Below are 27,815 nucleotides of genomic sequence, written 5' to 3'. Positions count from 1 at the left end.
AGATTTCTTGATCCTTGTTGAACCACGGAGTGGAGTCAGCAAAACTGCCACCTTGGACTGGAGGGCAGACTTTAGCCTCTTTAGGACCATGGTTGAGAGGGTCACTTGGGAGATAGTTTTGGAGGACATGGAAGCCCAAGAAGGCTGTGAATACTTTAAGGAAGTTATTTTAAAGGTGCAAGAGCTGACCATCCCCAAGTCACAGAAAACAAGCTGGCGGGCAAGGAGGCCAGACTGGCTGAACAGAGACCTTTGGCTGAAACTCAAGAGCAAAAGGAAAGTTTATGGTCTTTGGAAGAGTGAGCAAGCTACTTATGACAATTACAAGTATGTAGTGAAGCTGTGCAGGGAGAAAATTAGAAGAGCCAAAGACGAGCTAGAACTGAACTTGGCCACTAAGGTAAAGGACAACAATAAATATTTCTATAAATACATCAACAGCAAGAGGAGGGCTAGGGACAATCTCCATCTTTTGTTGGATGACAATGGCAACACGGTAACCAAGGATCAGGATAAGACTGCGGTACTTAATGCCTTCTTTGCAGTCTTTAACAGTAAGACTAGTTACTCCCTGGGCACACAGCCCCTTGTGCTGGTAGATAGGGATGGGGAACAGAATAGGCCCTGCATAATCCATGATGAGATGGTTATGGAGCTGCTCTGAAGGCTGGATGGTCACAGGTTGATGGGGCCAGATGGATAGAACCCTAGAGTGCTGAGGGAGTTGGCAGAGGTGGTTGCCAAGCCACTCTCCATCACTCTTCAGCAGACGTGGCTAACTGGAAATGTCCCGGTGGACTGGAGACTGGCAAATGTGATGACCATCTTCCAAAAGGGCAAAAAAGACGATCCTGGTAGCTACAGATCTACCAGTCTCACCTCATTGCCAGGGAAGGTTATGGAATGGATAATCCTGGGAGCCATCATGGACCAACTGAAGGTCAACCAGGGGATCAGGCCCAGTCAGCATGGGTTTCTGAATGGTAGATCCTGTTTGACAAACCTGATTTCATTCTATGGCAAGGTGACTTGCTTAGTGGATGAAGGTAAGGCTGTTGATGTGGTCTACCTGGACTTCAGTAAAGCCTTAGACACTGTCTCCCACAACATCCTTGTGGAGAAGCTGGCTGCCCACAGTTTGGATGGGCATACACTCCACTGGGTGAAATGCTGGCTGGATAGCTGGGCCCAAAGAGCTATGGTCAGTGGAATTAAATCCAGTTGGTGGCCAGTGGTGTCCCCCAGGACTTGGTACTGGGGCCACTTCTATTTAATGTCTTTATTAATGATCTTGACAAGGGGATTGAGTGCACCCTCAGTTAGTTTGCAGGTGCCACCAAATTGGGAGGGAGTGTTGATCTGCCAGAGGGGAGAAAGGCACTACAGAGGGACCTGGGTAGACTGGATCAATGGGTCAAGGTAAACTGTATGAGTTTCAACAGGGCCAAGTGTTGGGTCCTGCATTTTGGTTACAACAATCCCAGGCAACCCTACAGACTTGGGGAGGTGTGGCTGGAAATCTGCCTGATGGAAAGGGACCTTGGTGTACTGATGGACATTCAGATGAATATGAGCCAGCCAGTGTGCCAAGGTGGCCAAGAAAGCCAATGGTGTCCTGGCTTGTATTAGGAATGGTGTGGTGAGCAGGACTAGGGAAATAATCCTGCCCCTGTATTTGGCACTGGTGAGGCCTCACCTCAAGTACTGTGTTGTTTTGGGCACCTCAACACAGAAAGGACATTGAGGTGCTGGAGAAGGTCCAAAGAAGGGCAACAAGGCTTGAACAAGGCTTGTGAAGGGCTTGGAGAGTATGTCCTACAAGGAGTGACTGAAGGAACTGGGACTGTTTAGTTTGGGGAAGAGGAGGCTGAAGGGAGACCTTATTGCTCTCTTTCAATACCTGAAAGGTGCTTACAGTGAGAGCAGTGCTGGTCCCTTCTCACTGGTGACAGGTGACAGGACGAGGGGAAATGGCCAAATGGCATCAAGTTGTGCCAGGGCAAGTTTAGGTTGGATATCTGGAAAAACTTCTTTACAGAAAGGGTTGTTAAGCACTGGAATAGATGCCCCAGGATGTCCAGAATCCAGAATCCAGGATTGAGTCACCATACATGAATGTGTTTAGAAACCGTTTGTTTGTGGTGCTCAGGGACATGATTTAGTGGAGGGTTGTTAGAGTTAGGGTAGTATGATTAGGTTGCGGTTGGACTTGATGATCTTGAATGTCTTTTCCAACCTGAGCAATTCTATGATTCTATTTCTATGATTAACAAATACTAGCATTTATATTTAGTCATAGATTTTGGCTTATTTATACTTCACCAGTGCAGGCAGTAAGAAATGAAAAAAAGTAGTCTATTTATGATCCTGTTAAGATATAAGCAGATCTTGGATCAGAGTCATGCCGGAGTAATTCACCTATTTAGAGTTACTTTCCTAAACATAGATGACCCAGGGTAGACTGGAAATTACTGTTCTCTGGTCAGATTTGCTAAGCCAGTACTAATTTCATAATAAATCTTTAGTTTCTTATTACAAAAAAAAGGAGACTTGATTTGTACTTCCTTCAAAGATGGTTTTACAGTCACAATTAAGTCTGTGTGAACTATAAGATAGTTGTTTTCCATGGGTAAAAATGTTAGTTTGTTTTTCAGTTGATATTCTGTGTGTTGAAAATAAATACACATGTATGCAGGGATTAAAAAAAGTCATTATTGCTATGTGCACTGTAAAGAACTGTGTCACGGTTTTATGATTTTTGTTATCAGTATACCAAATCACAACATCATGCAGTGCTCTGGGAGTTAAAGAGTAGGTGCTCCAGTTCCATGGATTGTCAATATTTCCAGGTACCTGGTTCTCAGAAGAGAATAACTCCCAGAAGATTTTCACTATTCTGTTTCCATTTTCTGTTCAGAGGGAAAGATAAAACTGCTCGCAAGTCACGAAACGTCCTCCTTTTCCCTTTCTGCTCATCTCTGCAGCATGCGTGCTCCCTAGCTGTCTCACTTTCAGCATTAGAGTAAGACCGTCAGTTTTTGGACACTCTCATTTTATTTGATTTATTAGCTACAATTCCAATTATACTGTATCATTTGTGTTCTATTGCATTCCAATATCTTATTTAGTAAATTAACTTTCCTCCTCAGATTGTTGCCACTGTTTTGTTTTTAGGCTCATCTCTCTACCCTTTCCCCTCTTCTGCCTTCCCCCTTTCCTGGGGCATGAGTCCATGGGTCCCCCCACCTCACTTGTCGTGGAACTGGGCAGAACCAGCCCAAGAACCATTGACATCTTTGGTGGAGAACACAGGCATAGGCCGTGTTGGCTGGGAAAAGATGTACTTTTAAAATGAATCTCTCTCAGCTCTCAGAGAGCTTCATTAGAAAGCTTGTCAGTACTACATGTGCTGTACTGATAACAAGGCCTTGAAGTCCAGGCGGACTGACAATGTTCTGGGATATTTGTAAACTCCAGCTTGCTTTGGTAATGGGAAAAAGAAAAAAATAGTGCTTTCTCCTGTAAAACTGCTCTTCAAGGGATTGCATTCCATCATTTTTTTCTCTTTTAATGCTTGGGACATACTGGGCCTTAATTAAATTTGCTGCTCTGCTCTATGGAGCTATATGTATATATGATAAATTAAAAATGCTAGTGTAAATACCTATCTGGTATCTAGATACAACTCCAGAGGGAGTTGTGAATTTTACAGAACTTGTGATATTTAAACAGTCTCCCAGTCTCTCTCCCTTGAATTCTTTATGCATTTTTGAATGCTTATCCAATGACCATGTTGTCAGTCTCCCTGAATGTACTCCTCCATCAGTATCTGTATTTATAATATTTTGAGGAAGCCATCCCCAAAGCCAGAGAATACTGAGTGGCAGGGACTGGGGAGGGACTTGGGAGACACTTTAGAGAAATGGGCATCACTGTTGTCATGGAACTTGTGTCACCTGAATACCTGCAAGATCCTGAGAACCTAAGCAGGTATTTGAGATGGATGCTGCATCTCAGGTAGATCTGAGGAGGCACAAATTATTTGGGGCCTGCCGTATGCTTATCAGGCCTTATTGAGTACTATCCTGGAGAGGGAGAGAGTCTCTGAAATTGGGTGAGAGAGTCTCCAAGCTGAAAGGAAGAGTTTCCAGGAAAAAGTCTGAGCCAAGAAAGAGAATCTCCAGGTCCAGAAAGAGTCTTCTAGATGAGAATCTCCAGACTGAGCGAGAAAGACCCCAAGCTGAAAAGGAAAACCTCCAATCTGAATGGGACACCCTCCAATCCAAACTAGACAATCTCCAAACCAAATGATATAACCTCCAATCTCCACAAGATACACTCCAAACTGAATGAGACAACCTCCAAATTGAGCAAAATGCTCTCCAAGTCGAGCTAGAGAGAAAGAACATTGAAACTGAGAAACTTCATCAATCACAGGAGGAGCCCAAATTGATGTCAGTTGCCCCCGCAAAAGGATGGAAATTGACATGAACATCACATTGTTTAGAATGGAAGAAAGAGGAAGAAGATGCTATAAGAGAAGAGGAGAAAGTAGAGGAAGAAGATCCAGGAGAGTGGTCCCTAATGCTGAAGGAGGAGTCCTCAAAAAGTGCACAGTCACTGACGCCAAGGAGGGCCAAAAGAGAAAAATAATAAGACGAGGAAGACATTGTCACCGTTACTACTCAACTCAGAGGTTGAGTAACGACTGTAATTCAAGTTTTGAGAAAAGATTTTTCACCGTACCCAAATGAACCCGTTGTCACCTGGTTACTGCAGTGCTGGGACAATGGAGCCAACAGTGTGTTGCTAGATAGTAGAGAAGCTCACCAACTGGGTAGCATTGCTAAGGACTCAGCCATTGACAAAGGTATTAGTAGATGTCAGGATGAGGCCTTCACCCTCTGGAAGCAGATGCTATTAGGTGTAAAGGAAACATACCCTTTCAAAGATGATCTGATGCCTGAGATAAAGATACGGACTACTGTGGAAAAAAGCATCCATTATTTGAGAGAATGGCAGAAACATTACACGACTCTATGTCCATTCCTGACAATTCACACCAAGAGTGTGACCCTAAGAGAGTCAGGTGTACGTCAACATGTGGCGTAAATTCACGAGAACTGCTCCAAATAAGTAAACTGGCATAATTGTGGGAATATATGGCAGAGGGCAAAGAAGACCCCTTTTATGTGAGGTGATTATTAGACTTCATGACTTTGAGAAGTATTTAACCCCTCCACAAGCTTATGTTTCAGCCATTTCAAAATTAACTGAAAGACTAGACAGAATGGAGAGTAAACAGGAAGAAGGATCTGAACAGGCTGGAGAAGTGGACCCATGTGAATCTAAGAAGGTTCAACAAGGCCAAGTGCAAGGTGTTGAACTTGGACAGAGGCAATCCCAAATAATTACATAGACTGGGGGAAGAACTCCTCGAGAGCAGCCCTATGGAGTCTGACCTGGGGGTCCTGATGGACAAGAAGCTGGGCATGAGCCAGCAGTGTGCGCTTGCAGCCCAGAAGGCCAACTATACCCTGGGCTGCATTAAAAGAGGAGTGGCAGGGAGAGAGAGGTGATTGTCCCCCTCTCCTCAGCTCTTGTGAGGCCCCACCTGGAATACTGCGTCCAGGCCTGGGGCCCCCAGCACAAGAAAGACACAGAACTCTTGGAGCAGGTCCAGAGGAGGGCCACTAAGATGATCAGAGGGCTGGAGCACCTCTCCTATGAGGAAAAGTTGAGGGAACTGGGCTTGTTTAGCTTGGAAAAGGGAAGGCTCCAGGGAGACCTCATTGTGGCCTTCCAGAACCTGAAGGGAGCATATTAACAGGAGAGGGAATGACTGTATACATGGGTGGATAGTGATAGAACAAAGGGGAATGGTTTTAAACTAAGACAGGGGAGATTTAGGTTAGATATTAGGAGGAAGTTTTTCACTCAGAGGGTGGTAACGCACAGGAACATGTTGCCCAAGGAGGTTGTGGATGCCTCATTCCTGGAGGCATTCAAGGGAAGGATGTGGCTCTGGGCAGCCTGGTCTAGTGGTTGGTGACCCTGCCCATGGCAGACAGGTTGAAACTAGATGACCTTTGAAGTCCTTTTCAACCCAGACCATTCTATGATTCTATGATTTGATGATATGATGAAGGAACTGTCTACCTTGCTTCATCATAACAAGCCTGATGAACCCGTGGTGGTATCAGAGACACCTGATGAGGTTCAGGATTATCAAAACAGCCTACGGAAGGGGTGAACAAATTCATTTCCTCCCAATCTGTATCATTCAATATCTCTGCTATTAAAAGCAGATGTCCTCCTGCTTGAAGAAGTGACAACCGTAAGACTATGTTGTGTATTGCCTTGTGGAGTTACCTTTGTGAGTATGGAGAAGATATGAAGAAGTGGCATAAAAAGCCCACTTCTGCACTGCAAGCATGGGTAAAAGAATTGCAAGACAGAGAAACCACGAAGGCAAACTCCTCCAAAAAGTTGATCACTCCAGTTGCTGTGGGACATGACAAAACTGTAAGGACCCTGATCAGGACTCACAGGAGGAGAATGATAGAGATAACAATTAGAAGGGCCTGCCCCCAGCCAGGGAGAGGGAAGGGATAATAGAGTAGATTGGACTGTGTGGATTCGATGGCCTGGCACATAACAACCACAGAAATGTGAGGCACTGGTGGACAATGGCAAACAGTGCACTCTAATGCCCTCAAGTCACAAAGGGACAGACTAGATTTATATTTCTGGGGTGACTGGGGGATCCAAAGAGTTGACTGTGTTGGAGGCCAAAATAAACCTTGCAGGTAAAGACTGGCAAAAGCATCCTGTTGTGACTGGCTCTATGCGTACTTGGTGCCGATTACCTCAGAAGGGGATATTTTAATGATCCCAAGGAGTATCGATAGGTGTTTGGAGTAGCAGCTTTAGACATAGAAGATTCTATGCAGCTGTCTGTTTTGTCTGGCCTGTCAGAAGCTCCATGTGGGGTTGCTGCAACTCGGAGAGTATAGATTCTGTACAGGTACAGATGGCTACATTAAAGGTACACAGATGTCAGTACTGCACTAACAGGGATTTCTTGCTCCCCATTCGTAAGTTGATTCATCAACTAGAGAGTCAGGGAGTGATCAGCAAAACTCACTCACCTTTTAACAACCCCATATGGCCAGTTTGTAAATCCAGCAGACAGTGGAGGCTGATGGTAGACTACAGTGGCCTGAGTGAATTCACACCCCCAGTGAGTGCTGTTGTACCAGACATGCTAGAACCCCAGAATGAACTGGAGTCAAAAGCAGCCAAGTGGTTTGCCACAACTGACATTGCTAATGCCTTTTTCTCCATTCTTATGGCCATAGAATATAGGTCACAATTTGCTTTCACCTGGAGGGGCATTCAGTATACCTGGAATCGTTTGCCACTGGGGTGGCAAACATAGTCCAATAATTTGCCACAGGTTGATCCAAACTGTGTTGGAAAAGAGTGGTGCTCCCGAGCACATACAGTACATGGATGACATTATTGTGTGGGGCAGTACAGCAGGGGAAGTTTCCAAGAAAGGAGAGAGAATAATCCAGAACTTTCTGCAAGCTGGTTTCACTATTAAGTGAAACAAAGTGAAAAAACCTACACAGGAAATTCTGTTTCTGGGTATAAAGTGTCAAGGTGGGCATTGTCACATCCCAGCAGGTGTGATCAATGCAATTACTGCCATGTCTCCACCCATTTGTAAGAAAGACACACAAACTTTTCTGGGTGTAGTGGACTTTTGGAGAATGCATGTTCCATGCTGTAGCCTCATTGTTAGCCCCTTCATCAGGTGACCTGGAAGAAGAATAATTTTACATGGGGTCCTGAGCAGCAGCAGACTTTTGAGCAAATTAAACAGGAGATAGCCCATGCCGTGGCCCTGAGGATATGGATGGGACAGGATGTGAAGAACATCCCTTTACACTTGGAAACTTCCCCTGCTGCTGGAGAAAGAGGCCCCACTTAGGGCAAATGTCTCTAGGAGCACCACATCCATTGGGATGTGATGATGTACCAAGTACACATGGAGCCACTGGGCCAGTTACAATAGGATGCTTTTGCCAGTTTTTACCAGTGAGGCTTATTTCAGCCTTCAACACAGTCAACTCTTGGGAACCCCCAGTCACTTCAGAAATATAAATTGATTCTGTAAAATTAGCAACTCCCTCTGGGACATAACTTTCAATAACCAATGCATGCGACATTATATGCAGACACCAGATAGTTATTTCCATCAGTGTTTTTACTTTATCATGTATACATATAGCTCCACAGAGCAGAGTGGAGGACTTAATAAAGACCCAGTATGCTCTGAGTATTATGAGGAAAAATGATGGAATGCAATCTCTTGAAGGAGAGATTCACAAGAGAAAGCAAATACATTCTTTTTTCTCTTTACAGAAGCAAGTTGGCAAATAAAAACAAAATTGTGCAACACTCAGAAAGTTTACATATATCCCAGAATGTTGTCAGTCTGCCTGGACTTCAAGGTCTTGTTTGCAGTACAAGTCCTGCAGTACTGATATACTTTCTAAGGAAGCTCTCTGAGAGTAGAGAAAGGTTTGTTCTGAAAGTACATCTTTCCAGGCCAAGGCCACCAATAAAATGTCAATGATTTCTAGACTGGTTTGGCCCAGTTCTGTGAATAATGGGGTGGGGGACCCACAGATCCATGCCCTGGGTGAGTGGGAAGGGGGAAAAGGGGAAAAAGAGAGGGAGATGGGCCTAAAACAAAACAGTAGCAACAATCTGAGGAGGAAAGTTAATTTACTAAATAAGATATTGGAATGCAATATAGCACAATATAATACAATATAGTTGAAATTGAAGCTAATAGATAAATAATAATTAATAATAATTTCATTTTAGAATGAACTCTAGTAGAGGTGCCTTGCAGAGGGGCACTGAAGAATTCACTTGCTGTCTGGACAGTTTCTCTAGAGAGGCTTGCTGCCTGCTTGTGATATCACAAAGAGGCTGCCATACCTGTTAAAGCCAGAGGACTACCACCCATTCCTACTCTTTCAAGTAAGACTGAGTGAGGCTGCAACAAGAAGACTCTGTAGTAATAAAAGAATCTTTGTGTCCCTTGGAAAGATGTAGAAAGTATGGAACAGCTCTCCTACGAAGACCAACTGAGGTAGGTGGACTTACTCAGCCTGGAGAGGAGAAGGCTCAAGGGAGACCTGACAATGACCTTCCAATACTTAAAGAGAGCAGGAGGGAAATCAACTTTTTACAATGGTAGATAGCGATAGGGCAAGGGGGAATGTTTTTAAACTGAAAGAGGGGAGATTTATATTTGATGTCAGTGAGAAATTCTTCACTGAGAAGGTGGTGAGGTGCTGGAGCAGGCTGCCCAGAGATGTTGTAGATGCCTTATCCCTGGAAGTGTTCAAGGCCAGGTTGGATGGGGCCCTGTGCAGCCTAATCTAGTGCCTGATTTAGTGGTTGGCAAACCTGCCCTAGCAACTAGATGATCTTTAAGTTCCCTTTCAACCCAAGACATTCTATGATTCTATGACTCAGACAAAGAGGGTGATACTGGAGGAAACTCCAAATCCTGCAGTCTAAGACATTACTAGTGCCCAGCTGTTTTCTAGAGTGAATAACCCTGGCAATGGCTTTGGCAACTAACATGGCAGAGATGGCTGCATGGTGTATGTCAGCAGTGCTAGGCTTCACTCCAGTGTTTCTGTGGAAGTTTTCACTGAAGGTAAGTTAATTTTGAATAGTCCATGTTTTCATCTTCATAAATAAGTAGAACTACTCACATTGTATGTCAATCTGCTACCTTAGGACTTGGAAGCCCATGTTACTAGGGTACCTCATAATTGAGACATTCAGTGACTGACTGAGAGTTATACTGCTTTTAGACCATGTTTGGTTTCTACTTCCTTGGTGACTTCTACGAAGTGCTCCATTACCCCTCATAGAGCATTGCACAGTGCTCGTTACTTTGAGGTCTCAGCTCCCATTGGGAAAGCAGGAGCTTTGGTGAGTATTGATAACTAGTGATATATCTGTGATATATTTTGCCCACATCCACATCATGCCACTCCTTCATCCACTGCTGTAGGCATAATATCCATCTCTCCACCTTTGGCTTCCACACAAAGGGTCACTGATACTGAAAAGATTTATTCTGGCTATGCTTGGGGGTGAGACTGGGTTAAATGTTCTTTTCTGTGTAGCACAGAAGTTTGTAGGGACAGATTTTCCAGAGGAAGTGTTTCTGTTTATGAGAACCTGGAGCAAACTTCAGTTTCAAGACTGCCGTCCTAGAGTTCCTGCTGAGGCTGGTGTGCTGTCCTGTCCTGAAATCATTTGCTATCAACTGATCTACTATGAGAGCTTGAGATTTAAGCCTAGAGACATTTGGGATGGCCTATTTCATGCACAAGTGTGGATTCCACAAGCTATCCTACTTGGAGAGAAAATGAAATGTGATATGGGCAGCCTGTTGCAATGCCTTTGGCTGGCAGCAAAGTGAAAAAGCTGGATTCATTTTCTACAGACCTTTAGCGAAGTACTGTCCTGGGCTGTTGCCCAGAAAGCTGGCTATTTTTAAATAAGTCCCCTTTTTGGGCCAGAGATTTCCAATTGCATGACAAGCTCTTAGTTCCTCCCTCCACCATCCGATGCATATGTGGTGTTGATGTCAGTCCCCATAGCTCCATTGCAGTGTAGGCCCAATCCGTCTGTGCTGAGGGAGCATTAACCAAGAGGTGTTAACCTTGTGATGCTCAATGCTCATTTTGCCCTCAGCCAAGTGCTCTGGCTAGCTGCTCGCCATCACTGTCGTCACTAGCCTCTTTTACTTACTATCTGTCTACCCCCTGTTCTGGGGCTTTGACATATCCAGATTATAAGCTTTGAAACCACAATAGTGATATTTGGCACGCTCAGGAATGGCTGGATTTTTTACACATTATTTAGATTACTATAATTTTTTCAGTTTTATGACATGGCTCTAAGATGTTTCAGACCCCACTGGTTTCTCCTCATCATCTTCTTTCCCCTCTACCAGCCACCATCAGAGCTCCCACCCTTCTTGGTTGCTGCTGCTCTGCATGCTTTGGGAGCAGGATATCCTTGCTTCCTAACTCAAGCCACCTTCTCCTGCTTTTCAGATGACTCTTCCTGAGATTTTCCTTTCTGTTTCTGTGCTGCTCCTGCCTCCTCCATGCTTCATCTCTGTGTCATAGAGAGTCCTCCACATACAGAGTAACTTTTGCAGGCTGAGTCCAAGCTGCGTCAGTGAAGCAATTTTCCCAGTGTACCTCATGTGATGCTGAAATCAGATTAGAATGATGCCCAAGTTGTGTTTCCATAAACAGAAGAAGAGAATCCTATCCTACCTTATCACCTTCCCCTCTGGTTATTAAGTATTTCTTTTAAGTTTGTATTTCAAGACAGAAGAAAAAAGTTTTTTGGGCCTCCTGATTCCCTTTCATCACTCGTATCCTTTCAATCCCAATGAGCTTTGATGTATTTAGTTGCAAATAAGAAAAATTCATTTTTTTTAAATTTAATCCAACTTCTGGCATCCAAGGATCAAATTAAGCAACAAATCAAGGCAGACTCTTATTTAATTGCTTGGTTTAACTCTTCTGTGGAAATGGTACAGTATTTGCTGTTAGTATTAGCTGAGTTACATCCCTGGAAGTGCCACAGGTGTGTAGCAGGGTAAAAATGTCAATAAACCTCTTAAACACTTCCAGCAGAAAACTTATATCAGAAAACTCTCCCTTCTGTCTTACTTCAGTTCTTCCATGTTAATACTCATCTATTGTAAGTTGGCTCTTTGTGCCATGACAAGGACTGAAGGAAATACTTCTTTTTCTTACCTATGCAGAAGAGTTTCAGAGCCTCATCTGTGCCTTGCATCCCTGCGTGTCGGGTCAGATTGAGTGGCTTGTGGGGAAAGGCAGAGTGTAAGACAGAGATTGCACACTGGTGCAGCCTGGCAACAGGACAATGGAAGGACTGAGTCAGAGCTCTGCATTCTCTGCCTCTCAGCCAAAAGTACCTCCCACCCCATCTGTAACATTAATACAGATACGTTTTGCTGATCCCTCTGTGGAAAAGCAGTGTAGTCTCAGAAGGAATGTGATGTACATCACTTAGACATTTCTTAGGAGTGCTTTTATTTACGAGGCATGGCTTACAAAATGGAGGGTAACTTTGCTGAGAGGAAACTTTTGCACTGCAGTGCAGCACAGAGTCTCCCTGGCACCTCCCCATCCCCATCCCTTGCTCACTCAGCCCCAGGCCCCAGCTCTGGCTGCAAGAGACTCACTCCATCATGGGCCCCTTTCCTCCCTGCTCCCACACTCTGCGAACTGGTCTCCTCCTCTAAGGCACGGGAAGAAGAGAGAGCCTGATCAACATCCTTCCACTTTTATGAGAAGCTAGTTAAGATTAAGTGTATGCAATATAATGCAAGCAAAGAAAACACTTAATGAACATGGGGGAAAGCCTGTTCATACATGATAGGAAGGCAGAAGGAAAGGGAGGAGGGATGAGTTTGGAGCAGAAGTTCAAGCTAAGGATTTCTTGGCTATTTTAACTTCTCATTTCTATACTTTAAAATGACTCCATATGTGGTATACTAGGTCCCATGAGAAATTTTCTAGGTTAACAAAACCTTGAGCTTACATAACATCATTTTTTCAATATGTGTAGTGAGAAACTTGAGGAGCAGAAAGGTTGAATGCTGTGATTGTCAAAGGAATTGCCATAATTGAGGAGCCCAAGGAAAACACATGTTACTGTGTAAAACTCCTCTGGAATGTGCCTGTAGGTGAAAGAGAAAGTTTGACTCTGCATTTTATGATGCTGAAGGCAAAGATTGGCTCACAGAGGGAGCAGGGAGGACTTTACCATGTGCCAGATGCTTCTGCATCAGATCTTCAGTTTGCAAAGTGCCTTGTTCATGGGGACTAAGCAGATTGGAGCATATAGCTGTCAGTGAGACCAGGACAGTTTGTATGTGGGCTGTCACAAGTACCATATCCTATACCAAATCCCTGGATAAGATGAGCAGCCTTCTCTTGATTTACCTGTCCTGGCCACCAAATACGTTTTCCCACTGAAATACTGTGGGCTCTCAAATAGTATAATTTCTGACAAACTGACATGAACCTAGCCCTCTGAAAGACTTCTGAGTTTGTGCAATGGTGTATATAAATAACCCAAACAAGGCAGTATCTTGTATACATCCCTGTATTACAGCTGCAGATATATTAGAACATCATAGGGAGCTATGTAGAACAGTGGAGGGTTTTTCTAAACCTTTGTTGTAAGAATAATGTTGCTTATGTTTGCAGCCATAAAATACAGGTAAGGCCTTCATCACAATGAATGCCTCCATTGGTTAATGAGGGACATAATTTATAGCATTTTATTGTCATGCTCTATTTAATTAAAAATACAGAGAGTGATGCAAGGTTCTTCATTCAGCCAGAGCTGTTGAGCCACTTAGTAAGAACATACTTAGGCCCCAGGAAAATACTCGCATACATTCATTTAAGATAATGAGGTTACTCAAGTGTTCGACTGGTGTTAAAGATATACAAGTGCTTTCAAGTGTATTGTTGACAACAGGCCATAGTAATGAAAGAAACAGTATTTCAAGGTTACTGAAATACTGACTTTTGACTGGCTGTTGGCCTCCAGAACAGGATAGTAAGGCTATTGCAGACCAGTTCCTACACCCACACAACACAAGAAGAGACTACAGAATTTTTTTCCCTCATATTATTTGGGTTGATATTTGAGCTATTTGTGTAAAGTCTAGAATATCTTCCCCTAACTTTTCTTTTTTTTTTTTTTTTCTCTTTTGCTTTCTACCAAGGTACTCATATTCTCTTTTTCAATACTTTAAGTTCTGTCATTCACTGATTTGAGATTTTGTTTTAGAAAAGGTGCAAGATCTTAGATTGAAATGTGGAGATTTGGTATATATTTCTTATGTTGCTCATTTTTGCACTGAAGCACTGGAAAATGAGATCTTGAGCACTGAGCATAGTAAATATGTCAAAGCTTCTCGGAGGTGACAGGAGAAAATTACATCTATAATAAAATCGCAGTGTCACAGAATCATCGAACGATTTGGACTGGAAAGGACCTAAAGACCACTTCCTTCCTGTCACATGTTAGCAACACGACACAGGGTTCTCATGCAAAAGATTCCACTTTATTTTCCCAAACAAGGATTTTATATTCTAACACACATATTCAGTACTTTTCTCCACTTAACAATTCATTGGCTAAAAAGCATAACAAATCACCATAACAACACTGAGCTTATCTTATGCTTAGCTGCAAAACATCCCATTTGTTCCGTCCCTCTTTCTCTTTCCCAGAGCCTCATTATCAGCAAACTGGCATTCGACTAGGTCAAGCCGACGTCTCCATCCCCCACACCTTTCAACCCCCATGCTATAAGCAGGGACACTTCCCAGTACATCAGGTTGCCCAATGCCCTTTCAGCCTGGCCTTGGACACTTCCAAGGAGGGAGCATCCACAGCCTTTCTGTGCAACCTGTTCCACTATCTAACCACATTCTTTGGCTCAAAATTGAGCTTAATACTTTTCGTAGAGTCATAGGATCGTAGAATCATTAAGGTTGGAAAAGACCTCTAAGATTATCTAGTCCAGTCATCCATCTACCAGCAATATTTCCCATTAAATGCTGTCCCTAAGTGCCACATCTGCACATTTCTTGAGTGTCTCCAGGAACAGTGACTCCACCTGCGAAGCCTGATCCAGAACCCAACAACTCTTTTGGAGAAGTTTTTCCTAATATCCATCTTGAACTTCCTCTGGCAGAGCTTGAGATCCTTCTCTCATGCTATCACTAGTTACCTGTGAGAAGAGGCCAAGCCCCTTCTCACCACAACCTCCTTTCAGGTAGAGAGGGAAAAGGTCTCCCCTGAGCCTCCTCTTCTCCAGACCAAATGATCCCAGTTCCATCAGCTGCTCCTCATAAGACAGTGTTCAGTCTTGTGTTTCAGATCAGCTTTACTGCCCTTCTCTGGACACACTCCAGAGCCTCAGTGTCTTTCTTGTAGTTGGGGGCCCAGAAAGAGAGATTTTATCAGACATGCCCCCTCTGTCTTTGATGAGCACCAACTGGTAGCCCATTCCTGTGTGTTGAAAAAGCTGCTTTTAGCTCCAGAGAAAATCTAGACAACTGGTGCCAAGAGTGCCACACAGACAGCAAATTTATAGTACTCAAGCAGAGACTTGCAAGATGTTTTCCTATTTTAATTCACTGTGTTTTGTGATGAGAATCCAACTTTTATTTAGTTCTCTACAATCAAGCTGGAAGCTTTCCTGGTTTCACCAGTATTCAAAAACATTAATTTTTTGGGGTGATTGCAAGAAGCTTTCAAAGTCCCATTTCCTAAGGCAGAATTGTTGAGCACATGAGCCTTGGAGCCAGGAACAGCTCTGGCAACAAATAGTGACCCACAGGTTCTGAGGTTGGAGATGTGTGTACAGAGCAGGTGCATGCATGAGCTTGAGGTCAAGGGGTTACAGGGCCTGCAGACCACTGGCTTCTGACAGACCCTCCAAAAACCCAAACACAGCCAGAAGTCTTGGTTCTGGTAAAAGTCCAGTAAAATGAAGTGTTTGTTTGAAAGCAGTGTTTCTTGTTTTTTGGGTTTTGTTTTGTTTTGTGTTGTTTTTCACAGAAACTTTGTTTCCTTGTGTGATTTTTGACCTACACCACCAAAAACCCCATTTATACCTTGATTTATTATAAATTCCTAGAACCCACATCAAGAGCTTTTATGGATGAAGCTCCCATTTGCTTTGAGGAGAATCTGTGCTGTATAATTTATTATATAACCAAAATTTAATTGCTTAGTCCAACTCTGAACATTTTTTGCTTATCAGTACTTTTTGGTTATTAGAATTTATACATGTATTTTCATCCAGTCAGGCATGATGTGGCCAGGCCAGATGTTTTCAGACCTACCGCTGTCCGAAGAATGTATAATAATACAGTCATAGGACTGTGTTCTTTGTTGTGAAAAGCAGGCAATAAGATCATGGGAAGTTTTGGGAGGTTTTATTTTTATTTCCTCCTTGATCTTCCTCTGCAAGAATCTGAGTGCATAGGGATCATTTTATGCCTTCAGAGCTATAGGAAACTGTAAGAAGCATTATGCACTAACACTAATTTCAAAACTGGAAAACATTTTTCTCTTATTCTCTTATGCTCCCCATGAAAGAATAGTTGTGTGACACAGAATCTTTGTGGTTCTGCTTTGGAAAATAAGTTAGTGGCAATAATTCCTCCTCCCTCAACAAAACAATCCCTGACTTCCAGGATTCAAGCTTGGCTTGCTCTGATTATAAATATGTATTTCTTCTCAATAGTTGCACCTATTCAGGAAGCGGCAAGTGGTCTGGACTACAAAAATGTGAACCTTTTGGTGATTCTTCATCACATGGGGAAGAAAAAACATTCCAGGCACAGGATCACATCGTTCTCCCAAGTGTCTATTTGGGGCCATAAGATCTGAAATATCCAGTGCTCTTCCTCCTGCAGGCCAAGTGTTGGCAGGTATTGTCCTGCTTCGAGGGGGACAGCTTTCCCTGTTGTGATAAGGACTGGGCTCTTGAGACCTAGACAAGTGACTTGTCTTACTTTATTTAAAGAGTAATTTAAAATATGGCCTCCTAATCTGGTCTGAGCCTGCAATGTTGAAGGCCAGCTGTGGAAATGTGGGAAAGGGTTGTCTGCATATTATTTTGGAGTCTTGAAAGAAGCATCTGACTAGAGGTTTGGTGAGTGCTTAGCTTCAGAGTTCCCAGCCATTAAATGTGTATCTTCTTTAAATGACAGGCTTTGAATTATTCTTCACAAACTTAGCCCAAAGTTTGTTTGAAGGCAACTGGTATGTCATGCAAAGTGAGTACTTTGAAATGCAGTAATGCTGGCTGCAGTTGGGGAGCCATGTTCATATTTAGGAGACTGTGAAAAATAGACATAATTCAGATGGACTTGAAGAGAATCCATTAAAAATCTGGTGAGCAATGAGTGAACAATACCATATTGCTCTCATAGGTTCACTGATGATTGTCATCCACCTCTGTGACTCAGAGCTCAGGGAGTCTGACAGGCACAATGCCCCAAAGTGAATCTGAACTTCTGTTTGCTTCCAGTTTAACCCTTGAACACACTAGACCTCTAGATTTTCACTTTCATACTGTGTGTACAAGTGAAAAACAAACATATGTCTAGGTAGCTCATTTAAAGCATAACAACATTAAAGCTGAGTGATAAAGTACTTTGTCAGCAACTATAGATGTTGAAGACAGAACTCAAATCCTAATCCAGGCCTCACGCAAAAGCAGAGATGCTCAGACCACCCAAATTTAGCCACCTAACTTGTCTGGTTAAGCCCCAGTCAATGGAAAAACAGAGGGAGAATGAGAGACTTAATTCCAGGAGCAATTCAGTAAGTATGCATTCTGAATTGCCTCTAGGAGAGCTTCTCAATTAAAGGAGTTTAAGAAGGCAAGCCAGGTAATATAACCAGCTAGGCTGGGTACCTAAACTCAGTGCTTTGAGAATACTTCTTGTCATGCCATAGAAAACAATAGCATATAATTTTATCTTGGAGCACAGAGTCCTGTGAAGCTACAGAAAAAAAGTACTGCATCCCTCCCATCATTGTGTTCTCCAGCTTTCCAGAATTCTTAGTCTGTGTTCACCCTGCACCCCAACAGACACAGAAGCCCTCAACTTAGGAGCCTGGAAGTATCGTTCAGACAGCGTTACATTTGTCTAGTAGTAGGGAATGTTGGGCCTTGTTCCTCTACTTTGTCCTGGTATTCGATACTAAAAAGGCTGTGATAATTTGGCATTATGGAACTGCTTGGAAACCTCCTGATCAGATAGAAGTCTATCTGAAAATGGTGTTTTGGTGGAACTGAACTGCTTTGTTGAAATATGTTGATTTTGTGAGTGTTTTTAAAGGAAAGCACGCAAAGTGGCTAGCTGCCTGGCTCACTGTCATGTCGGCCAGCAGGTGGGCAGGTCCTGAAAAATTTGTTGTGTTTTGCCATGTTGCCAACTTATCACCCGGACAACGAACATGCAGAATTAGCAGCTTCTCAGACTTTATCACAGAGTGAAAGATCTTTTTTCTTCTGGCCAGCTCTGAGCTACCTACAACTGTTATTTTCCCTCGCCCTCCTGCACTCTCTTCCATATTACAAGGGAAAACTAGTTCGTCTGAGTATCCATTATTATGATTTGCTTTGTTTTCCCTCTCCTTTGTTCTAGTGTCTCAATTACTTCTGGTATGCATGTTTATAGTTTGGAAGTGAACTCGCTTTCCTGTTCTTTCATTCAATACTTCCTTCCATAAGGTCCATCTTTCTGACACTTGGAGAATGTGAGGCTACTGCCTTGCCAACAGATGAGCTGCAGGCAGCAGATGAGCTGCAGGCAGTTGCTGCTAACTCTGCTGCTCTCAGATTTGCCGTACACACTCAGATACAGCAAAGAAGAAATGAAGCATAGTTTGGATAACTTTTTACACTTCAAGAATCATTTTTATAGGGACTTTATGTGATATCGAATCAGGTAACAGGAAAGGAGTTGGCAAGGACTGGGTTCAACTGAAGCGATGTCTCCTGAGCCAGAGAACCAAGCATCTGCAGACACATCCATCTGGAAAGGGACTCCTGACAATCTGGAGTGGGAAATCAGTCAGCCTGTTGGGATAACAACAGCTCCATCCTGTGTAATGCTGGACATGGAGCTGGTGTGCCTCAGCCACTGTAGCATGATGGAGTTGCAGCACTCTGCCCCAAGCCAGTGTGACTTGTGCTGACTACCAAAGCAACTCACCATGTATTGAATTACAGATTCCCATGTAGCCCAGGAGGATGATTGCTGTCCAGGATGCCTGTTGCGGACCCCCAAGGGTTCGAAACCAGAATCTAGTCCATTTGCTGGCCGAGCCGCGTGGGGAGTGATGACATGACCCAATATGAGTGCATCAGAGTCTCCGTTTATTATTCGTTACTCACACACATATATAGATCATGGCAAACGTGCGTCAGCGTGTAATTGGTTGAAGCATAGCGAAAAGCCCCCTGCCTAAGAATACTATTGGTTGTGCATGTTTTCATACCATTCCACTGTCTTAATCTCTTCCCAGGCTAACTACCCCCTTATCTTAACTGAAGCCTCAGTTTGTCTTCCTGCTTTGACAGCTTCAAGGTCTCATAGCCTGGGTTGTGCACATAGCACCCGAGCTCACAGCCATTATAACGAGTTAGTACTTTTTCATCTGTATCTGCTGCCAATTGTTAGGCCTGTTCTACTCATACAACTGTTCAAGAGACCCATGACCCCCTCGGCTGTGGAGCCATCCCTCAACAGATGCCTGTATTTTTCTTGAAATCTTCACAAAAATCATCTCTCTGCCATTAAGAACTCTCCAGAGTTGACAGTTATTCATGTGCAACATCAGAATACTTATATATTTTACAGCAGCTTTGGTCTAGAATGCTCAAAAGCACCAATGACTTCTTGTTTAATTTGAAGACCTTTCAAAAAATCCTCTTTGATGCAAGTTAAATTCTTTGCAATCACATTCTTTCCAAGTTTGAGTTTCTGAAGATCCACATATATTCCAGCCTTCATCCCTGAAAGCACTTAAATGCACAATGAACTTGGCAAATGGGTATCATATGTGAATTCAGTGCAGTAGCTAAAGATAAGAGAGTGCTTAAAGGTTCCCTGGGATAAGACTAGGAAGCTCCATTTCTTGAAGATTCAAACAATCAATGAAGAGGGAAGAGAGGCAGGCAGTTTGTTCACTAGTTCTCAAATTTTAACCTATTTGTTGTTTCTACAGTTAAAGAAAAATGCAACAAATCTTGACAGGGAAACTTAAGCGTGCTCTGCTTTCTGGAAATACTTATACTTTCTTCTTAAAAAGAAATATTCTGAATAGATTAATCTTTTTGCAAGTTACTCTGTTTGTGTTATTTAAAATGGAGAGTATGTGAGCCTGTATAGGGTAGGTTGTTTTCGAACCTCAGGCTACTTCCCTGCCATTCATCAGTTTTCTCTGAGCTTTGGCCAAATCTGATGCATTTCAATACCAAAGACTCATTTCGATGAGCCCTGAAGGTAAACTGTTTCAGATTGGAATGAGTTAGTAGAAGTAATTCTTATTTGCCCCATCCTCCCCACCTTTGCATACATGGCAAACAAATATGGCCAGATGCCCTGAAGAACCTGCATTGCCCTATCACAGCAGAAAAGCAATGCTTTTCTAGAACAGGGCACAGCCTCATGCTCCAAAAATATGGAGCAACCACTGCATGTACAAATGCACAGGAAAAACTAGAGACGGTTTAGGCAAAGACAAGGATGTTGTCAGCGGTTTATGGGCTGGTTCAGCCCAGTTCCATGACTAGGAGGGCAGAGGGATCTGCAGATCTGCGCCTCTGGAAAAGGGAAACAGGGGACCCCAAATAATTGAAAACAGCAGCAACAATCTGAAGAGAAATAAATTTACTAAATATGGTATTGGAATGCAAGATAACACACTATAATACAGTATAATGAGAATTAAAGCTAATAAATCAAATATAATGAGAGAGTGTCTGAGAACTGAAAACCTCACCATACTGCTGAGGTAAGACATACTGTTGGGTCGAGCAGCAGGGAGGAGAGTCGAAGGAAAAAAGGACATCAAGTGACCTTGCCAGGGGTTTTATCTCCTGTCTGAATGCAAAGCCCCCTGGTGTATGTAGTTCGTCTCTTCCAGACCAGTGCCCAGAACTGGACCATTAACTCTTTAACTCCCAGTGCTCTACATGTTGTTATGATGTGGAATACCGATAACCAAAAATCATAAAACCGTGACAGGTGTAATCATGGTAGAAAGGCAGAAAAGCCCTTCTCTGCCATCCCAAAGGAGAGACTGCCTGCTGCTGGGGAGGCTGAGCTCCCTGTGTTACTTCCATGCTTTCCTGAGATAAAAATAAAGAGGATTTAGCCACTGTTCATTTGAGCAGCTGCATATTTGTTCAATTTTCATAAACAGGAATGGGAGGATTAAATTTCCCTTCTTGAAGGGCAAACCAGGCCCCAAATCTTTCCACTTCTGGGACAAGGTGTAAGGGAATATATCACAGAACTGAAACTGAGAGAAACATTTCAGCAGCAGTATGTCATCTCAATCCAGAGCTTGACTGGAGCTCAGCCTAACAACTCTGCTCCTGTTGAAGCTGTTGTGATCCTGGAGGATGCTCCTTGGCAAGACACTGAGCTGCAGAACAGCCCATCATGTGCTGAGAGCAACACAGCAACTTCACACAGCTGTTTTCAAGTAAGAAACCCTCCTTTCCATAGTGTCCTTCTTGTGTGTTCTCACATGAAACCCAACACATTGTCAGCCTTTCCCACTGTGGGTTAGTCTTCGGGTATTACTCTATTTAGTAAGTTTTGACTCTGTAGTTGAATGTTTCCTGAGTGTAAGAATGGTTGTAATTTTGCAGCTGCAAATTTTTAACTGGTTTGTATTTATAGAAAGTGGTTCTATTTGAAGAGAAATACCAAAGTAATTGGAGTTTGGCTGGGGATCTATACAGACTAAAGTGATTTGGATTTTCTTGTAACACAAAGCTACCCAGTGTAAACAGAAGTTAAAAAAACCTAGAAGGAACATGTTCTTATTCTCTCTGAAGGCCTCTTCGGCACACATCTTGTAATTAAACAACAAAGGTGGACTAATCAACTTGTATTACCTACTTAGCACACACTGATAATTCAGTTTCACCTGCACACTAATGTTTACAGATAAAGGAGGTTAAATTTGGAGGTTGGAAAAAAAATGCTGTACTGTAGTTTTTTAGAGACCTTCACTTTTGCACACAAAATAAACATTGTTGCTAGGATGTGAGTCACGCATCATTTTTAGTAAGTGAGCTGGACTGATCAAATGTGTGAAAAAGTCAAACTTGCATAAAATTATGTTATGAAGCTCCTTGACATTAAGACGTTAAAGTTTATAGTTTGGGTAATGGGTAAACTGTTAAATCACAAGTAGTGATTTGGTTCTCAGTGAGTTTACAACTTCTGTGGCCAAACACATGGTGATAATAAAGCGATTGGTTTAACAAAATATTTTTAGGAAAAAAAAAAAAAGAAAGAGAAGAGGATTAAAAAAGAACCACAGAGCATGTACTTGAGCCTAGTACATTACATTGCATCTTGCATGGACCTGTAGGAAATTTTAAATGATGTGTGAGAGTCCACTCAGTCTCATTTGCAACAGGCAAACACTCTCAGAAGCACAAGGCAAGCACTGAAAGTCAGAGCCTGTGGCAGGACTGGCTGTGCTCCATCTTGCAGATAATGTAGCCAAGGAGGATCAGCATGCATTATTACACAGGAAACTAAACCTTTCTTTAGCCCTTCTGGATAAGAGCCACTTTGCTTCCTTCAGAAACAAAGAAAGGGGTAAATTAAGTAAATAAAAAAAAAAAACAAAAAACAAAAAACAACAAAAAAACCCCCTGCAATTCTCAGTAAAGATGTTTAAGATGAACTGTCACAAGCTGACAAATGTATATACAGAAGCACTTAAATAGTCTGGGCCCCAAAGTTTGCAGGCATCATCTAAGCAAGGGAAAAGCTGGTCCTTAAGTTACTGACTAGCAGCAAAAATACTTGTCTGCTTACACACAGATCTGTAGGAAGTTTTTGCTAGTTGATCACAGTTCTAATTAAACTTCTTTCAGTACTAATCTAAATTTAACTAGATGACTTAGGAAAAAAAAAGAATAAAAAATTAAAAGATACCTCTTTGGAGAGTCCATTTCTCCAGGAGATAGTTTAAATTTGTTGATTTGACTATTTTTTGTATTCCTACCACTAAGCCAAGAAAAAACTCAAAGACTTAAACCCATATATATATTTTTTCAAGTTCTAGGTGTGGTTTACAATCTGCTCAAAAGAATGACAACTGTAAAAATTTAACTTTTCTTGGGGCTGATGTCAACACAAAACATCACGACATCATGTTGATTTTGTGAGTGTCATTTGTATTAAATTGTGTGAGCACCACATCTCCAGTGCCAGCAAAATATCTCAAAATATCTGAAAATTTGATTTGGAAAGTATTCTTCAGAAACTAGTGGCCTGTACTGATGGTTTCAAAGTCTCATTGCTCTTTGCCTCCTCTTTTTAAACACATTACAATTTCCCGATTGAAAAAACTGTGCAGCAGAAGGGGAAAAGGCAAATATTTTCTGTGATAGACCAGAATCTTGTCTTTATCTCAGAGAATTTTAATTCTACTTCTTGTATTATTTATATCAACATCTGTAAGTGTCAGATGTAGGATGACTTCAAAAGGCAAACAAGGATTCAAACAACATTGACCACATTGCAAAGCCATGGGATAGCTCTGCCCTTGTAGAAGATCTTTCCTATTTTCTTGTATGGAAGACAACATTGCTAGCAGAGCTTCAGAGCCTACAAAGTGCCACTAGTATTTGCAGCAGCATGATCTCCTGCTAAACTGTTAGAGACTGGATTGTACCATCTGGAAAACTTGTGGTATGTACATGGTATCCCTTCTCAAACAGTTACCTTGCTCTGCTCTCAGGGCATGAGAAACTTCTAGTCATTTATGGGTTTTATATTTGACATTAAACATGAACGGTACCTTTCACACTATCAGTTTGTATCTTGTGCAAAATGTATTTTCTCTCATTTCCTGCTTTCTAGTGTAATCTAGAATATTTCCCAAAAAGCTATGCATCCTTGAGCCACCTGCCAGATTCTCATGCATTATATTTTCGGCCAGCTGCTGTGGTAGCTGTTCATGCCAATGGCAAGAATTCCATTGCTCCACTTTTAGCTTTGCAGTCTAAAGCCTACTTTCAGCCTGTATGGGTCTGTGAGTGTAAAGCCTGAGTCAGCAAGAGTTAAAACAAAAGGTCAGACTTCTCAGAGCCAGTTGGTGGAGCCCAGGTGTTCTGTTCAAGGTTTCAGCACAATACTTTCCCTTCCATCCTGCTGCAGTGCATCCTTTACTGGGGCCTTCCACGCAGAATAGTGAGTATACAGTCATCATGGTCCTAGGGGAGACTTTTGGTAGCGTTTACTGACATGACTGCTTGCTCGGAGCTGGTGTTGTGCCTTTGGCCAGACCATTCTTAACCCTGGCTCTGCCACTCACACTCAGCTGAACCCAGTGAGTTGGAAGTGTTTCCTGTTTTAAGAGCTAATTTTTTTTTTTTTTTGTCACTTTATAGTTCGATATTGAATAGGCTTTTATTAATGTTTTTCTCTTGTGCCTAGCATTTCTAAATAGTTTGCTCTTTTCTGGTGGCTATACTGCTTCCTCATCAGAGTCTCCACAGGTGTTTTGGAGGGTTCAGAAAACAGTAACCTATTTCCAAGAGACCATTTGTTTTGGGTGCCCAGTTCAAAATGTATGCTGGCTATGGGGTTTTGATTATTCAGAAATTCCTGACATTCCCTTCTTGAAGTCAGATATCTCAAATGGGACACTGACTACTTTTCTGAAGAAGACAAGCCACATTGTTCCAGAATATATATTTAATCACATGTATATTCACAGCATAGAAGATATACTATTGCTGCCTACAGAGCTTATTTCCACAGAATGCTGATACAATGGATGATCATAATTGATGACTCAGTGGGCACAATTAGAAAGCGTTATAAACATGCAAATACAGACTTCCTTCTCAAAACTGATTTGGATCTGAATAAAGACATCTTTTGGTCTAAGCAAATTCAGCTCAGTATTTCTGTTTAGATTTTGATCTCAGAAAATATACAGCAGTCTAGAAAAAGAGAATTTTGGGTAGAAGAGTTATCTAAGAAACTCTATGAAAAATCCTGCTCTAAAGAAAAATGTGCTAATGAAATTGCTGGGAAGGTCCTCTCTAGCTCCTTGCTCAGAAATGCAGTCTTGTCTCATACTGCAAGAAAGCAGGAAGAAAGTGTTCAGTCACCGAGAAAGTCTAAAGAAAGAAGAGGATATCTGGGAACAAGCTACTGCCATTTTTAAAATGGAGAGGATCTGCTGTTGTAGAGCTAGGCTCCCACCAACACAAATGGGAGCTGTGAGGAGACTGCAAAGAGCTTTATCTATAATTTCTTTAGCATCTCCAAATTTTGCAGGATGTAAAATATGAGAACGAAGCTTGTGAGGAATTTGTAGGCACAAAGGAATAAATTGTGTGAAAAGATTGTTTCTGACTGCAAAATTAGGAGATTTATGGTGATTATGCTTCAGTCTTTGATAGTGTATTGGAACTGTTGAATCACAGCCTGAAACTCTGATTGACCACCTGAGGTGAGCGCTGAGTCAGCTGCAGGGGCACAGGTGAATGCAATTTCACCCGAGTGACTGGAAGATGCCATTTAAGACCCCAGACCTCCTAGACCCCATTTAAGGGTTGGCTCCCAAGGAAGAAGGATCTCTCTCTGGAGATCACTCCTCTTGGAGCCCTTTGGCAAGCCCAGGACACGGGTAATTTCATTACTCCTTTGTAAGCGCAATAATCTCTCTGGTCCTATACTTGTATACATATTTGCCATACACTTGGCGAGCCTGGTAGGTGCCTATATGTATATGCACACTAAAACCACAATGTCTTTTCTGTGGGGTCTTTATAAACAGATGGGGGGGAATGCTATCCCCCTAGATAAAATGATCCCTGGGCAGATTCCAGGATTTCTGGGATCTCCCTATTATGAATTAGTGACCATCATTGAAAAAATGGGGTCCCCTGCAAGTTATAGAGAATATGTCCCCGTTCCGCGTGGCGGACTGCTTTCAAGGTTTAGATAGAGATGTGTTAATTACAAAGGAGAGGCAGCTAGCCGCCTCTATGGTGGCATGGCCATTGCTGCATGCCATAAACCAAGCTGAAAAAAAGAGCTGACACATTAGAAAATGAAAACCAGCTATTAAGAAACTACATTGAGAAATTAGAACAAGAACTGAATATATTAATGGGAAAGAAACCAACCTTGCGTCCTCCAATAGGTCAGGTCTATAATATTTCAGTAGATAATGAACAGATTTTCGAAGCAACGGACCTAGTGGAGCAAGGAAATAAAAATTCTAAGGCAGATTTAGAAGCTCCACTTATAACTAAGGATTCCTTAGAACACCATCCTGTTATAACTCAAAAAACCAAAAAGGTGCAAGATATACCAGCAAGGGTACCCCCCGATCAATGGCCCCCTGCCAAATACATTTTCATGTGATGGCCAGGCCATATACACCAACTGAATTGATGGATATGGTACAACGATTCCAGCAAAGGCCAAAGGAAAGTGTACCAACATGGCTATTAAGATTATGGGACTCAGGGGCAGAAAGTGTCATGCTTAGCGGTCCAGAAATACCTCAATTGGCCACCATGACAGTACACCCTGCCCTCAGACAAAGATTATATACAGGTGTCCAGTTCCCTTATGAAAACCATTCCATGGTCAATTGGCTAATGGCAGCATGCCATGTGGTATGGCCCAACAAATCAGACATACCATTAAATTCAGGCTTATGGTCCACCATGGAGGACCTTCAAAATTATATTTGTGAACTGGGCATAAGAGAAGTGATATATGAGGACTCATTTGAAGGTCCAGATATGGTTAAGTTCTCTGCAGGCATGAGAGACTTAATTTTACAACAGGCCCCTTCCCATTTATATGGGACCTTGGTCTCCATATTAAACCCCCTGGTGGCCTCAGAGGCAGTGGTCCAGCAGGCTGCCCAACTAGTAGCTGACCTGGGGGAAACGGAGTGCTTAAGGACCAGGCACGATATCCAGGCGGTGGAGGAAGCAGAGGTCCTCCAGGTAACCAAAAAGCCAATTATATGATACCCTCAATTGGGACCCGTAAGGGTCTCACGAAAGCAAATGTTTAATGATCTTATCCAGGCTGGAGTCCAGTTCACAAAAATTAATCGCCAACCCAATCACATCCTCCTTCAGCTGTGGAAACAGCTGAAGGATGATCAGAAATTTCAGAACCACCCTAGAAAACTGAGAGTAAGAACTATAGACGGACTACCAACTACAACATGGAATTTAGAGGACTTCGTGGTCCCTAATAGGAAAAAGAAGCCCCCTCAAGTGTCTCGGGCCACAATGCCTGAGCCAGCTGAAACAAAAGACTTATCCCTAGCACAATTCATAGCATGATGAGCGATATTAGTCCCCCAGGGCCTCCAGATGGGACCAGAGGCCCTATGTAGAATTAACAATTTATTGGTTCTGGAAAATTATCCAGAGAGTTATGGCATTGGTGGACACTGGAGCAGAAACATCAATAATTTATGGAGATCTGACTAAATTCAATGGTGAGAGAGTGATGATTGGAGGGTTTGGGGACAGACCGTTCCAGTCACCCAAACCTGGCTGAAACTGGATGTTGGGCATCTCCCACCCCAGGAGTATAAAGTAACTATTGCCCCAGTCCAAGAATACATTTTGGGCATAGATATTTTGTGGGGTCTGGCTCTCCAGATGACTGTGGGAGAGTTCAGACTTTGGCAAAGGTGTATTAGTATCTGGGTGGCGCGGGCAATATTAAGAGGTCATGAGAAGCAAGGGCCTATTTGCCTGCCAAAACCACACCGGATCACTAATGTTAGACAATACAGACTCCCGGGTAGGCAAGATGAAATAACAAGAATGGTGCAGGAATTAGAGAAAGGAGGCATTATAAGAC

At 42.5% G+C, this 27,815-nt stretch overlaps 1 protein-coding gene and 1 long non-coding RNA gene across 5 annotated transcripts in view; one reads left to right on the top strand and one right to left on the bottom strand.

Annotated features, from left to right (window-relative positions):
* EGFR (epidermal growth factor receptor) overlaps positions 1 to 27,815 on the top strand; it is a 257,106-nt gene that overhangs the window by 50,920 nt on the left and 178,371 nt on the right. The window lies entirely within an intron of this gene.
* Positions 10,945 to 11,958, bottom strand: LOC107052614. Its single transcript, XR_001465213.3, has 2 exons — positions 11,883 to 11,958; positions 10,945 to 11,326 (listed from the first exon to the last, which is right to left on the bottom strand). It is a non-coding gene; the product is annotated as an uncharacterized LOC107052614 (long non-coding RNA).

Source organism: Gallus gallus, chromosome 2 (genome assembly GCF_016699485.2).
Source record: "Gallus gallus isolate bGalGal1 chromosome 2, bGalGal1.mat.broiler.GRCg7b, whole genome shotgun sequence".
In the NCBI taxonomy this organism is placed as follows: domain Eukaryota; kingdom Metazoa; phylum Chordata; class Aves; order Galliformes; family Phasianidae; genus Gallus; species Gallus gallus.
This window is presented reverse-complemented; position numbering and strand designations above follow the sequence as displayed.